The sequence below is a fragment of the Pseudovirgaria hyperparasitica genome, assembly GCF_010093815.1.
Source record: "Pseudovirgaria hyperparasitica strain CBS 121739 unplaced genomic scaffold EJ05scaffold_23, whole genome shotgun sequence".
Lineage (NCBI taxonomy): Eukaryota > Fungi > Ascomycota > Dothideomycetes > Acrospermales > Acrospermaceae > Pseudovirgaria > Pseudovirgaria hyperparasitica.
Genome location: NW_022985571.1, coordinates 287938 through 294083, shown reverse-complemented (window position 1 = coordinate 294083; position 6146 = coordinate 287938).

Genomic DNA, 6146 nt, shown 5'->3' with positions numbered 1-6146 from the left:
TAATAATAATAATAATAATAATAATAATAATAATAATAATAATAATAATAATAATAATAATAATAATAATAATAATAATAATAATAATAATAATAGTAATAATAATTTTTAGCTATATCTTAGCTAGTAGAGAGAGTACTATAAGTAATTCTACTATACTTAAGTCTAGTATATAACTATACTTATTATATTCTACTTATAACTACTATAGTAAGTACTATTATATTATTATAGATCTCTATTATACTATTCTATTACTCTATTATAATATAGACTAGTTAAATATATAACTATTAGATCTATAGAGTCTACTTATAATTATTTATATCTAGTATCTATTTATTACTAGAACTATACTATATAGTAACTTATAGACTAGATACTATTATATAAGTACTTAAAGCTATTAGCTATCTATTTCTCTCTATTTTTTCTATAGTAAAGTCTATCTACTATAGCTATCTATAGCTATTATTAGAAATTAGCTAGAGACTAGACTAAATCTATATATATCTAAGCTAAAAAGTATAAGATAGTATAATAGATAGTAAGAAGTTATATAGTAAATAGATTAGTATATCTTTATATATTATAAGAATTATAGATATAGAATAGTAGTCTAATAGATTATAGAAGGATTTAGAAATATATTTAAAAGGGTAGTCTACTCTTATAATAAGGTTAATTTCTAAAGAGTAGAAATTAAGTATATATAGTCTACTTATATAGTAGTCTCGCTTAATCTAGCTAACTTAATCTAGGTCTATGTTAGGACTTAGTCTTAGGTAGGACTCGACCTATATATACCTTAGCTAACAGGGTTAGGAGGTAACATGAAGGGCGGTAAATAGTTACGTACTAGATAGATCGGCGTCCCTTTATATATATACTCTTAGATTTCTACCGAAAGGGTTTAGTAGTAATTCGTTCTATAATAGAATATACCCTATTATTCTATCTAGCTATACTACTATCTAATAACCCTATTCTTATATTTGAATTACTCCCTATATAGTACTATAGCTAAGATAGTCTAACTAGAACTAAGAAGGTCGATATAATCTACTATAGGGACAAGTAACACTATATTAAATAATAGGGATCCTCTATAATCGGTATTAAATCTAGCCGTTCTTAATAGAGAAGTAGAGATATCCGACCGAATCACGGAACTTTCTAATAAGGAAATAGTAGATACACTAAGCGACTTCCTATAATAGGAAGCTAGATAACGAGTTATAGTAGAGCTACACAAGGAATCGTAACCATTAATCGCTAAACTATAGGAGTATATTACTAATTAAGCCCGAGAGATATAGATCCTTAAAGAATAGACCGAACGTGCGAAACTCCTCATAAAATAACAAGAACTTAATAAGTCTCTTAAAAGACTACGTAAAGCGATAATAGCTAAATAATAGCCTATACTAATCTAGGCGGAATTAATTTATCCCCTACTAGAATTGCGATAATCTCCTATAGTTCCGGCCACTTTACTACTAACTTACCCTATTCTATCTCTAGGTGTGCCGAAACCTAAAGATCCGACTATATTTATAGGGAAGAACTAAAAGAAGTAAAAAGATTAGAAGAGAGACTACGAGAAGTACTTTCTTAATAACCCTATGCTCTTTTCTACTAAAGTATAATACATTTTATTCGGAGAACGTTACTTAGGTTTATAATCCCGCGATTAATAGGATAGATAGAAGGAAGTTAAGCTACTATCGGCGATAACCTAGGAATATTTAGCTATATTTATACTAAATACCCCCGGAACTAACGGAGAACGCGAAAGAAAGGTACTATCTAAGTTAAGAAGCGTAGCATAACGACCGAACTAGACACCTACTTAACTACTATAATATCTATAAAACCTCTAGGATAATATCCCTATACTATAGAAAAATATTCGTATATTCTAGTTTTACGAAGTACTACTCCCGTTAATCCGCGAAAGATTAGAAATAGTATTATTAAGTTTTAACTATCTATATAAATTAGAGGAGAAAGCTAACGAATACTACCGTATCCTTAAGAAACGCGGCTCTCTAGGTAAAACCGACGAACCCTATACGGGTTAGAAATAAGGTCGATTAAATACGTTTAATTAAGAGTAACCTTACCATAATTAACGCTAGAAGAGTATAAATTAGGGTAGAAACGCGTTAAGAGGATACTAAAATAATTAAGGCGGTAGTTCCTAACATAGAAAAGGATAAGGTATAGGCTTAAATATAACGCCTATCGTAAAATAGTAGGATTATAGCGCACTTTATTACTATAAGTATAGAGAAAAGGGATATATTTCGCCTAACTATAAGAATCCGAAAAAAGAATAGACTAGTACGCGAGACCTAACCGCGTTCTTAGCTAAATTATATATACTTAGGAGGAGCCATAGCGCCTTCTGGCGAGTAAAGACCTAATATTACTAAAAGTATTATTACCTATAGTAAATAGTAATAAAACTATATAGGCCCTCGTGGATACTAGTATAGAAGATAACTATATTTCGTTGATTCTCGCTAAGGAGTATAGATTATCGTATAATCTTAGTAAAGTTAGCCGAACTATCGTAGTTAATAGATATAAAGTTAGAACTTTAGGTAAAACTATAATAAATTACGAAGTTCATGACTTAAAGATAATAAAATAGTAGATATCTAATAAATTTATCGTGGCTAATATTAGCTAATAGAATATGATTCTAGGGATGCCTTAGCTTAAACGTCTAAATCCAATCCTTGATTTTTAGAAGGAGATATTAATGTTCCGTCGACATCGCGGTAAATTATACTAGTAAGTTATAACTATTAGTAAGGAGGCATGGAACCTTACCATGCGGATCTAATTATCGCTAATCTATCTTATATCTCTATTAATCGTCGACGAAGACGAAGAGGATAGTAATAATCGGGGTAAAGACACGCTATCTAACATATATTTATAGTATACGGATGTGTTTTCGGTAGGAGACGCGTTACTTCTCCCCGACTATAGACTATATAAGCTAAAGATCGAGCTTAAAGAGGGAGTAGACGTCCCTTATAGTCTACTTTACCTACTTTCGAGACTAGAACTCGAAGTTCTTCGTAAATATATCGAAGAATATCTTAGAAGAGGCTAGATACGTTATAGTATGTTATTAGCCGGCGTATCTATTCTCTTTATAAAGAAGAAAGACGGAAGTTTACGTCTATACGTCGACTATCAAGTACTAAATACGGTGACTAAGAAGAATCGTCACCCATTGCCGTTAGTTAGTGAATCTTTAGACTAATTAACGAAGGTAAAGTACTTTACGAAGCTAGATTTATAAGATATATATTACTAGCTTCGAATCCGTCGCGGAGATTAGTAGAAAACCGCATTTCGGACTAGATATGGTTATTTTAAGTATACTATTATACCGTTTAGGCTAATAAATACGCTAGGAGCATTCTAAGGATATATTAATACTATACTTATAGGATTACTTAATATAATCTACGTAGTTTACCTCGATAACATACTAATTTACTCTAATAGTATGTAGGATTACGAAGAACATGTGAAATCGGTACTAAATCGTTTAAGACAGTATAAACTCTATGTAAAGTTATCTAAATATAAGTTTTACTAATAAGAAGTTGGGTTTCTTAGCTTTATTATAATATACGGCGGCCTTAAAATGGAGCTAGAGCGTGTTAAGACCATTATAGAATGGCTAGAATCTACTACTATACGTTAAATTAGGACGTTTATAGGTTTCGTGAACTATTATTATAAATTTATTATAGGTTTCTTATAAATTACGGCGCCGCTTAATAAACTCACCGAAAATGGCGGTAAAATCTCTATAGGTGGGCGAGTATAGCGTAAAGCGGAGTCGGTTAAGATATAGTTAACGCCGGAAGCGCGAGATGCGTTCTAATCGTTAAAGAATTACTTTATAACTATACCGATCCTTAGATATTTCGATTCTAAGAAGCATATTTAGGTCGAAATAGACACATCTAGATTCGTAATTACTAGAATTATTAGTTAACCGTATAAAGATACGAAAGATAAGGTATAATAGCACCCGGTCGCCTTCTTTTCCCGTAAAATAGCGGATATAGAGACGCGTTATAACACGTATAACTAGGAACTACTTATAATTATCGAGAGTTTTAAGTAATGGCGATATTATTTAGAAGGCTCTATATATTAGATTAAATTATTATCGGATTATATAAATCTACGTTACTTTATATCGACTAAGGTCCTTAATCGCCAATAAGTACGTTAGGCTAAGTAGATATTAATATTTAACTTTAAAATCTTATATAAAGCTAGAAGAGAGAATAAAGTAGATCCTCTATTACGGCGTAAAGATTACGAGAAATCGTTATAGAATAACGTAGATAGTCGGTATAATTTAGACTATACTATACTATAGATACTAAAAGACTAGTTATCTAATAGAGTGCCGGAAGCTAGGATACTTTCGGCGACTCTCCGCGGGAATTAGAGCGGGTATTAAGTAATCTAAACTAACGTCTAAGAAATAGAGTAAATCCTTAAAGACTTAATTAAATCTACCTAGAATTCTAATATATTAGTAAAGAAAGTTATAAGCATGAAGGGAATCGCTATAGAACCGCCGTGGTTATTAAGATAGAAACGATAATCAGATATAATCTACTTCTAAGGCCGACTCTATATGCCGGAGGGCGGCTTACGAATCGATATTTTAAGGGAATAGCACGATTATACATTAGTAGGACACTTTAGCGTTATAAGGATAGTCGATTTAATCCGAAGGATATACGACTAGCTAGGTCTTTATAAGTATATAAAGGACTACATAAAAACGTATAACGTTTGCTAGTATACGAAAGTGTATAGATACTTACTATATAGGCGAATTAAGGCCATTATCTATACTAAAGGAGGCATGGAAGGAATTATTAATAGATTTCATTATAGATCTACCCCTAAGTAAGTATTCTAGATACATTTATAATAGTTTACTCGTAGTTCTAGATAGATTTATAAAGATATTATACTATATCCCTATAAGGAAGACGATCTAAGCACCGAATCTTATAGATATACTACTCTATAACGTAGTCCGGCTCTACGGTATACTAAACGGTATAGTTTCGGATAGAGATCCGTAGATAACGTCTAAATTTTAGAAGGATTTCTACTATACACTAGGAATTAAGCGGAAACTTAGCACCGCGTTCCACCTATAAATAGATAGATAGATAGAGCGGTAGAATTAGATAGTTAAGGCGTATTTACGCGTATATTATAACTATAAGTAAGATAACTAGGTAAGGTTAGTCTATATCGCGGAATTCGCGTATAATAATAGCCGATATACGTTAACCCACGTAAGTCCGTTCGAAGTAAACTTCGGTCGAAACCATAAAGCGTAGTTTATAGGAACTTAGTATAAATTAGAGTAGCCTAACGTTAAGGCGATAGAGATTATAATAGAACTATTCTAAACGTAAAGAAGCGTTATAAAGTTATTATAAGATACTATAGATTATAGTAAATCGTACTATGATAAGGGTAGAAAGCCTACGATCTTTAATATTAGAGATAAAGTTTTACTAAATAGTAAGAATATTTATAGTATTAGGCCGAAGAAGAAGCTTAACTATATAATAATAGGTCTATTTAAGGTTACTCGTATAATTAATAACTAGGCGTATGAGTTAAAACTCCCTCCTATATTAAAGATATATAATGTGTTCTATATTACGCTTCTCGAGCTATTCCATGCCTTATCGTTACCGGATTATTCCGAATAGACGTTATATAAAGTAGTTACGTAAGGAGGTACGGATATCTATAAAGTTAAGTAGATACTAGGCTAATAACGTGCCGAAGATAGCACGTAGCTATATAAAATTTATTAGAAAGGGTATAATCCTAACGAAGATACTTAGGAACCTATAATAAATATTAGTAAAGTAGCGATATTAGTATATAAGTAGTAATTAGTAAAGGAAGCCGCGGAATCGTAGAGAATTATACTAAAGTATAGCGATTCGACGTTTTTTAGTATAGTTCGGCGCTAAGGACGGCCGTCTAAAAGGAAGAAGGTAAAAGAGATATAGATCTTTAAAACATTCTAAGGAATTAAGGAACTTCCTTAGAAAGTT